The following is a 10,169-nucleotide window of genomic DNA, read 5'->3' as shown; positions in this document are numbered from 1 at the left end:
CCAAGTCATTAAACATTCTCTGGGTTTTGTCAACAGCCTGGTAAACATCCAGAGAAAGAATCAAAATAAGATCGTTTATTTAACATTCTTCTCCTCCAACTGCTGATTAGGATAAATAGTTTGGATAAAACTCCTATCTGATCCAACAATCACAAAAAGAAAACATTTAGCTATTGCTGAAGTTTAAATTGAGTTAGAAATACTTTAAACAGCAAAGAATTTTTGGTACACTTTGATATTTTCTTTATCTTTAACTCATCTTGTTAAGACAACGGCAGGGCTAAACATTACTGTTGAATAACCACTGAATAAGCTTTTTAGAATCTAAGTGAAAATGCAAGCACTGATTTTGAGAACAAGCTATAGGCAGAAAAGGCCCAAACTCAGTGCTCCATTTAAGTAACTAAAAGAAGTTGAGTCTAATAGTTATTTCCAAGAATATCCTTTTCAGACTTTGGGTGAAATGAGTGCTGATTTACTTATCTCTAGAGAATCTAAGAGCTTAGCCAAAAAGTGAAAAAAAAGTTTCTAATTATCAAAAAGACTTCTAGGCTTGTAGATCAGACGTAATGTTATAATGCCTTGTTTTACATTTCTGTGCAAACTTTTTCAAGAAAATATGTTGTAATCCTAAATACAGATCTAGTGAGATATACTGCTGAGTACGTAAAAAACGTATTACAATCTTTAATGACCTATAATCCAGATTTTAATAGAGTAATTGTGATCCATAACTAAATCAATTAGCAGATCAAATTTTTAACATATTGAAGATTGTACAACAGCTCACAAAATCTCCTCTGCCTTCAGCTCCTACCAGCTTTGCTCTTATTTGTTTTACGCTCTGGATAAAATAGTGTACTTACAGGGTCCCTAGCAAGCCATACACTTCAATGCATTTGTGTCTTTTCTCAGCCTGCTACTTAGAATGCTCTTTTCGTTCTTTAAAGCTGATTGTAATCCAATTATTCCTTCTAGAATGACCTCAAATACCACCATGGAACATTATCTTTACTTGAAATAAAAATTGACTGACAAATTATGATTCTTCAGATGGGTACCGGGCAGAAATTTCCTCAAAAAGGAATAAAATGAACCTGGCACTTTGAGAAAAACGACTGACAGTAATTGTGATAAAATTAGAGCTGTCAAAAGAAAATGACAATTTTGGAAAAAATTTTATCTACCATTAGTTTTGCAGTTTCCTGATCCTTTAAACACTTTTCTGATGAAATTGGTGAAGACATTTACGTTTGTGACTTTTTGATAATGTATACAGAAATATGTCAACGTTTGGAAGAACTGCATAAATCAGTGATCTGTTTTCCAAATGAGGAATGTATGAAGTTACAAAATTACATGAGTAAAATAGCCATTTAAAGTGTAAGAATAACTAGTGGATTTTAATATAACAGGATAAAGAAAGTTGATTAATATGATTTCAGATTCTACATTTCAACTAACTTTTAACTTCTTCTTGTCAGGTTTTGGTGTAGGATCAAGAAATATTTACAATTATCTTAAAAAAATCTCCCTTCCCTTACTAATTACATGTCTGTGGAAAAACAGTTTTTCTCTATACACTTCAATGACAAAATAATGCTACAGATTGCAGGAAGAAAAATGTAAGAATCCAACTGTCTTCAATTAAGACATCAAAGAGATTTCCAAGAGTAAAACAGTGCCACTCTTGTCACCAAATTTTTGAATATATGGTTATTTTTTAGAATAACTGCCAGTAATTATGTTTTGATGTAGCAAGTAGAAATTTCTTCGTGAAAAATCTGAGTGTCTAAGAAATACAACTTTATAAACTTTAAATTTATTTTCCAAATCCAAGTAAATTATTTGCCTGACGAAGAAATGTATATATATTCTTGATAATCTCATTTAAATTCAAGGATTTCTTTATGATTATAGCTCTAATTCAAATTATTTTACTCCCTTTCTTCCCACCTAAATTTGGTGAAAAGAGGGAGAGTGGAAATGGGCTGTGCAAGCACTACAACTCTCAGGGGCACAAGGGAATGTTAACTTCTCAACCTTGACCTCAGACTTAGGCCACTTCCTGCACCCCATATGCAGTACTGTGTCATCTGATGTTCTGCATAGCTGGGACTTGAGGTTCCCTGAAAAGTGCGTGGTGGGTGCTGGGAAACAAGTACTGTAATATGATGTGAAAAGAGAAATGAAAGGCATATGCATTAGAATTTTGAAATATTATCATCACCACATTGTTTTATGTATAAACTCTCCATCTTCTTTTTCCCCACCTCTGTTTTATAAACTTAATATGTTGGAGACATGTTCTCTTGTCATTAAATATTCCTCTAAATTATAATTTTTAAAGGTTGAATAATATTTCATCATATTTCATCCTGAGGACATATTATACTTGCTTTAAGAAGTCTCTTGTTGAGGGGCGCCTGGGTGGCACAGTCGTTAAGCGTCTGCCTTCGGCTCAGGGCATGATCCCGGCGTTCTGGGATCGAGCCCCACATCAGGTTCCTCGGCTAGGAGCCTGCTTCTTCCTCTTCCACTCCCCCTGCTTGTGTTCCCTCTCTCGCTGGCTGTCTCTGTCAAATAAATAAATAAAATCTTTAAAAAAAAAAAGTCTCTTGTTGAACATTTAAATGTTTCCAATTTATTGTTATAAACAATAAGCTTAAGTGAACATCTTTTCACCTGTTCACCCAAGTATTTGTATCCATTCATGATTATTTCCTTAGAACAAATTCCTTATAAGGAAACTCTTGACTTAAAGATGATCTATGTTATTAAAGTTTTGGGATTTCTCCCCCACAAAGTTATTTCCTAGAATAGTTGTACAAATTGACATTCCAAGAACTGCTGGAGTGAACATTATTTCACATATGAAATGGTCATTTAGATATCTTCTGTGAATATCCTATATAGGTTTATTGTCCATTTTATTATTTGCATGTTAAGGCTCTTGTCATTGTTTTAATTATTTGTACTATAATTCAGTAACGTTAATAATGCCTACTTGTTCTCGCTTTTGGTTGCATTTAATTATTTTTAAACTTTGTCTATAAATCTTTTATGACTGTCTTTTAAAATAGCAGATGCCAGATTTTTATTTTTTGTCAAATCTCAATAGAGATATTTAATCCAATCACATATTTTTACGACTAGTATCTAGTTTTTTTACAACTCATATCCTCTTTAGTTTCTGTTTCTAATTTTTTTAGTAAGCTTTTCCCCTTGCTGTCTTTTCCTATTTAGACCATGGTTTTTTTTTGCACTTTTCTTTAGTATTATGGATACTTTATTTTTCTTGGACATACTGAGGTTTAATTGACAAACAGAATTGTAAGGTATTTAAAGTGTACCATCCAATGACTTGACCTATGTTTACACTGTGAAATGGTTCCTCCCATTGAGTTAACTAACAAATCCATCACTTCATGTATTTACCTTTTATTTTTTTGTGTTTTTTTTTTGGTGAGGATGTTTAGATTCTACTCATAACAGATTTCAATTATACACTTCAGTGTATCAACTATAGTCTCCGTGCTCTACATTACATCCTTACACCTTATTCGTTTTCTAACCGAAACTTTTATCCTTTCACTAGCCTCTTTTTATTTCTTTCACCCCCAGCTCTTGGTACCCACTTTTCTACTCTACTTCTATGTCAGCCTTTTTTTTTTTTTTTTTTCAGATTCCACACACAAATGATATCACACAGCATTTGTCTTTCTCTGCCTGGCTTATTTCACCTTGCATAATGCCCTCTGGGGTTCATCTATGTCATCTCAAATGACAGAATTTCCTTCTTTTTTAAGGCTGAATAATATTTTATTGTATATATCCACCTCGTTTTCTTGATCGATTGATCCACTGATGTACATTTAGATCAATTCCATAAATTGGCTATTGTGAACAGTGCTGCAATGAACATGGCACTACAGGTATCTTTTTGAGATAATGGCTTTGTTTCCTTTGGATATATACCCAGAAATGGGATTGCTGGATCATATGGTAGTTTTATTTTTAATTTCTTGAGGAACCTCTGTACTGTTTTCCATAGTGGCTGTACCAGTTTACATTCTCGCCAGAAGTGCACACGGGTTTTTTTCCCCCACATCCTCACCAGCATTTTTTATCTCTTTTCTTTTTGGAAACAGCCACACGAATATGAGGTAATATCTCATGGTGGTTTTGATTTGTATTTCCCTGATGATTAGTGATGTTGAACATTTTTTCATGTACCTATTAGCCATTTGTATGTCTTCCTTGGAAAAATGTCTATTCGGGTGTTTTGTCCAATTTTTTTCAAGTTTTTATTTAAATTCCAGTTGCTTAGCATATAGTGTAGTATTAGTTTCAGGAGTAGAATTTAGTGATTCATCACTTGCATACAACATCCAGTGCTCATCATTACATGTGTCTTCCTTATCCTTTGCACAGTTTTTAATGGGATTACTTGGGGTTTTTTGTTATTGAATTGTATGAGTTATTTGTATATTTTGGATATTAACTCCTTATCAAATATGTGGTTTGCAAATATTTTCTCCCATTTCATAAGCTGCCTTTTCATTTTATTGATGGTTCCCTTTGCTGTGCAGAAGCTTTTTGGTTTGCTGTAGTCCCACTTGTTTGTTTTTGCTTTTGTTGATTTTGCTTTTGGTGACAAATTAAAAAAAAAAAAATCTTGCCAAGACCAATGTCAAGGAGCTTACTCCTTATGTTTTCTTCTGGAAGTTTTAGGGTTTCAGGACTTAATTTCAAGTCTTTAATCTATTTTGAGTTGATTTTTGTGTGTGGTGTAAGATAGGGATCCAGTTTCATTCTTTTTGCATGTGGCTGTCCAGTTTTCCTATTGCCATTTAATGAAGAGACTATCTTTTCTTCGTTGTATATTCTTGATTCCTTTGTCAAAAATAATTGAACATACACGTATGGATTTATTTCCGGGCTCACTATTCTGTTCCATTGCTCTTGGTGTCTGTTTTGACCCTCAAACCATACTGTTTTTGTTACTACGGTTTCATAATAGTTTGAAATCGGGAAGTTGTGATGCTTCTCGCTTTGTTCTTCTTGCTTGAGACTCTTTTGACTATTTGGGGTCTTTTGTGGTTCTACAATATGGATACTTAAGATTTGCTTCTTATAGAAGTTGTGGTTATTTTTTAGATATTAAAATACATTTCAATCACCACAAAAATATCTACTTTGCATCTGTTTCCTAATTCGAGTTATAACACTTGAATTTTTCTCTGTTGCATTACCAATCCAGTTGTTGCATTCCATCAGGAAAGAACTCCTTGGGTGAGTTTTTGGCGATCATTTCTGTGTTAGGTTAGCATGACAATTTCAAACACAAGAGTCAAAATTAAAAGAGCTCAAGGAAGCCCTATATACACATCATCGAGATTCAAGTAAGACTGCTTATAGCTGTGGCACCTAACCTTTTTTACTGAAAAAATATTTTAAACCGATGTTTTTTTAATGTTGTGTCAATAATGAAAAATAAACCATATAATATCTTCTGTAAAATGACAATTTTTGCCCAGTTTTATTTTCTTTCTTATCTCCCTCTTATTTTTCCAAGTTTTTGCCAATGTATGCATATTAATATTAAGTTATTGTATTTATATTATACATAAAATAATGTAAGCATCTTTTGGACATAAATAGTATAATCTCCAAAAACAATTATTTAGACTTAATTCTATGTTTCTTGGTTTTTTGGTACACTACAATTTTCTTTCATTCGATTATTTTCCATATGCATTTGGATTATTCTCCAATCTATTACAGCATGTATTTGAGTCATCATTCCCAGAAAAGTATGTGGGTAGCATCCCTCCTAAGCTTTGCATGTCCAAAAACGTCCACCAGCTTGTCTTTCACAATGAATTTGGCTGGCCATAGAACTGTGCCAACCATTTGAAAACATGACTCCATTGTTTTCTGGCAGTTAAACTATTTTTGTGTCTGATGCTTGTGGAATTTTTAACAGTTGGTCTTATAATTCAAAACTCATGAGGTTATGTATAGATGACAACTTACTAGTTCTATTTTCCCTGAAACTGGACAATCTCCTATATCCTTAGTATATTTTTTCTACAATGCAAAAAATCTTTGTCTCTTTAACATTTACTTCTGATTTATCAATTCTGTTATATTTTCTTAATTTCTGTTTTATATGCAAATTCTTTGGTCTGTCATCCGTCTATCTTAATTTTCTACATTTTATTCCTCTGCTTCTGTGTTGTGAGAGACTGGAGTTTGACTTCTATTTCATGTATCCTATTTTCTAAAATGTCAGAGGTTATCCACCATTGTGTTTACAGTGTTAAAGTCAGCGACCATGTTTTTCATTTCCACACATCTTTCTCTGACATTGGATTTTTATCTTCACGTCTGCGAGCTCTAGTTACATAGTTATACCTTCCTCAAATTTGCCTGAGAGGATCTCACTCTTCTAAAATAGAGACTATTAATAAGATACTGCTGAGTTTCACATAATTCTCCTTTGTATGCAGAATATTACTGTGAGAGGAGGAAGAAAGGGAAATCAAGTGGTGGCTTCTGTGATTTTTTAAAATCTCTCTCTCTCTCTCTCTCTTAAGTAGGCTCCATGCTGGGCTTGAACATACGACCTTGAGATCAAGACCTGAGCTGAGATCAAGAGGTGAATGCTTAACCAACTGGCCCCAGCTTCTATGATGTTTGAAATAGACTAGTAATAGTTTCAATAATTTAGAAGGAATTCTTCAGTTTCTGCTAGAAGGGCCTTGCCATTCTCCACTTTCTAGCATGGGCAAAAGTATTTCTCTGTATTTATGCTTCCTTCCAATGCCCCATCTATGAGCTGACTCTTCTTTTCTAATAATCTCATCTGTACAGAAAGTAGTCTTTTGGAGACATTTGTGTGACTGTTTTTGACACTTTCCTCTAAAGTCCTTGTTATTCCTTCAGGATATTTCTATCCATCCCCCCGCAATGGATTAGTCTTCCATCACCTGTCACCAGGGATACTTTAGTGGTCTCCAATATCTCTTTCTCTGTATCACAATGTACAGATATTTCAGACTGAATGTTGACATGCTCTTACATCACTGAGACTGGTGGCATTTGCATAATCCTATCCCTATTTTCCTTCCTCCACTATGTTTAGATGGAAGGAAAGGAATTAAAATAATTCAATATTAAATCCAAATCATTTTGAAATCTCTCTAAATATTGATTTCATCATACATCTCTCCTGACTCAAAAACTGTCAGTGGACCCAGAATGCCTATGGAATAAAATGGAAACACTGCAATTTCTCATCCAAGGTTGGTCATAGTATGCTTTTTAAATAGTTTTTCCAGTCTCAGCTCGTATATCTCCTCAACTCGCTTTTTGCTCCAATGAGATTATTTCCTCATTTTTTCCAAATAAGCCATACTCAATTCTACCTGCACACTTTCCCTCACACTATATCATTGGTCTGGAATGCCTTGTATGTTGTAGGTAAATTCTCTCCACTATTTTATTCCTAGCTCAAGAATTACTTCTTTTATTGAGTTATCTAAAACCTTCACAAGCTTATATAGCATTTTCTTTCCTGTGTGACTCATGTTAGTAATTACATGATGTTGAATATTTTATCATACCTTCAATGAGGAGTTGTCTCACCTCTTCCACTTAGATAATACCTGGATAAGTGGCATTAGCATTAATACTTTTAATCTTCATTTTACCTCCAACATCATTAATATTGCAGTACTTACCAAGTGCTTGCTGTATAAATATATGAATAAAGAGAGAAAACAAAACAAAAAACCTAGTAATTTGCTTTCATTTTAAGGTACTTTACACATTCTTGGAAAAAAGCCTAAAATTCTCATTGAAAAGTTCAAGTGAGTTAAAGAGATTTTAATCAATAGTTTTCATAATAAAGTTAAAAATGTTATAAAAGAAAATTAGAACACATTCACGGGGTATTTAGAATGACCTTCAATGGTATCATTTTTAGGGAGAGATAACTGCCTCCTCATGGAAACAAAACAGTCAAGTGGGCTTTGAAGTAAATTAATTCTGGGTTCAACTCTCATTTTGCCACTGTCCTCTTGGGTAGGTTTCTAATTCCACTTTACCCCATTTCTTCATCCACAAATGGAAATAATAATGGCCCATTATATCATTAATATCAAGAATTGAATGGAGACTAAATATTTAAAATTTCTCTAGAAGTGCAGTGTCTATTACACAGAAAATAATAAAAATGCTATTTATTATATTTCTATCTCCTTAAAATATATTAATTCATTTAATCAATTCTCACTCATCTGATGAGTTGAGTAATATCACTACCCAAATACAGATAGGAAACAGACAGATAAGTAATTTTTCAAGACCATTTAGTTAAAAAAAACAAAAACAGAAAACAAAGCAGCACCAGACAATTCATATTGTATATGGCCAGAGCCCACACTCTTGGCTACTAAACTGTACCGACACCCAGATGGACAGGGATTATTGATCTCTATTCTTATTCATCTTCACTCACAATGCCAGTCAGATCTCATGTAAGATACCTGCCCTCTTTGCAGAGCTAGTGTAAGGTTTTTGGGATATTAATGGGAAATGATAATCCTCTATTTCCCGTGAAATAGGAGGGATTTAAGAAAATATCACATTACTACAGAAAGTCATAAATATCTCTTTTCTGCAGATTTTCAACAATATTATTTGGAATGGTTAAGGTATTTCTGGATGAAATTTACATTTCACAGTTCCCTTTGAGCCCTATATTCATATAATTTGATTTTCTAAACCCATTGATGTATGATACAGATAAGTTTCCCTTCATATGATAAGAATTGATATATTTAAATTAAAAATTTTAAATCAATTGAAAATTTTAAATCGAAAAATTTTTTAAATTTTAAATTCTTAAAATAAAAATTCTATTTGTATTTATATTTTTTGGAAAAAATTAAAAATTATTACATATAAATTTAAATGAAACCATACCCTTTTACAGTTAATGAGAGAAATGTACTCCAACAAAATTTAAAACATCTCATTTTCAAAGCCTTTTGTGGCTTTAACACATTCTGCACATTTTAAAGTAATTAAATGATCATCTTCGAACATCTCTAGCACAGACATATTGAGAGATACAGAAACAGTAACAGGGAAGGAAAGAAGAAGGAAGTGACAGGATACCAATAGAAGAGCAGCTGAGTAGGCTTGAGACACTGCAGAATATGTCTATTTCTTAGCCTCAGAATCCATATCAGAGCATGATGACAATTCTAAAGGCAGCTCCCAGGATCAGACTTTTGGATGTGGGTAGCGTGAACATGTGGGAGTGTGTCAATGTTTTTTCCTGGCTGGACAGACGTTTTTCCTCTGTTGCCAAAGCCATGTTGTGTGTATGAAAGATGAGCTCCCTGTTCCTGGTGCTGTTACAGGCACCAGGAAGCAGTAGGAAAACACTGGAATCCAACTTTCTTTTGGAAAACCAGACCAACTCATGGAAAAAAGCCTCAAAATATGGAGTTAATCCTTGTGCAGATGATCATTCTTCTGGTTTGCATATCAGTTATTTACATATCCTGCAACTGAGGTAAGGAGATAACACGTTATAAAAATAGAACTACAGTGGCCTTAAATCCTCATTTGGATCAAGTCTTATGATACTGTCATATAGCCAATGATAAGAAAATAATTCAGGATGGTTGCCAGTCAACTTCCTCAATGCAAAGAGATATATCACAATTTTCACTTGTGAGGCCATTCTTACATTTTAACACCTTTCAATAATGACATTTTTCTTTACAAATAGTGAGCATAGACACATATGGTATAAAAAAGAGGAAAGGGGCGCCTGGGTGGCGCAGTCGTTAAGCGTCTGCCTTCAGCTCAGGGCGTGATCCCGGTATTATGGGATCGAGGCCCACATCAGGCTCCTCTGCTGTGAGCCTGCTTCTTCCTCTCCCACTCCCCCTGCTTGTGTTCCCTCTCTGGCTGGCTGTCTCTATCTCTGTCAAATAAATAAATAAAGATCTAAAAAAAAGAAAAAGAGGAAAAAAGTGAAAAAAATATATTGGTTAAGTAGGTTAGCATTAGACAGATAGAAGATGTTCAATGAATAATAGTCTCTTCCCCTTTACAAAAATCCAATAGCCCTTGAATATTTATAT

This window comes from Ursus maritimus, unplaced genomic scaffold, assembly GCF_017311325.1.
Source record: "Ursus maritimus isolate PB19 unplaced genomic scaffold, ASM1731132v1 scaffold_3, whole genome shotgun sequence".
Lineage (NCBI taxonomy): Eukaryota > Metazoa > Chordata > Mammalia > Carnivora > Ursidae > Ursus > Ursus maritimus.
Note: the sequence above shows the minus strand (reverse complement) of the source record.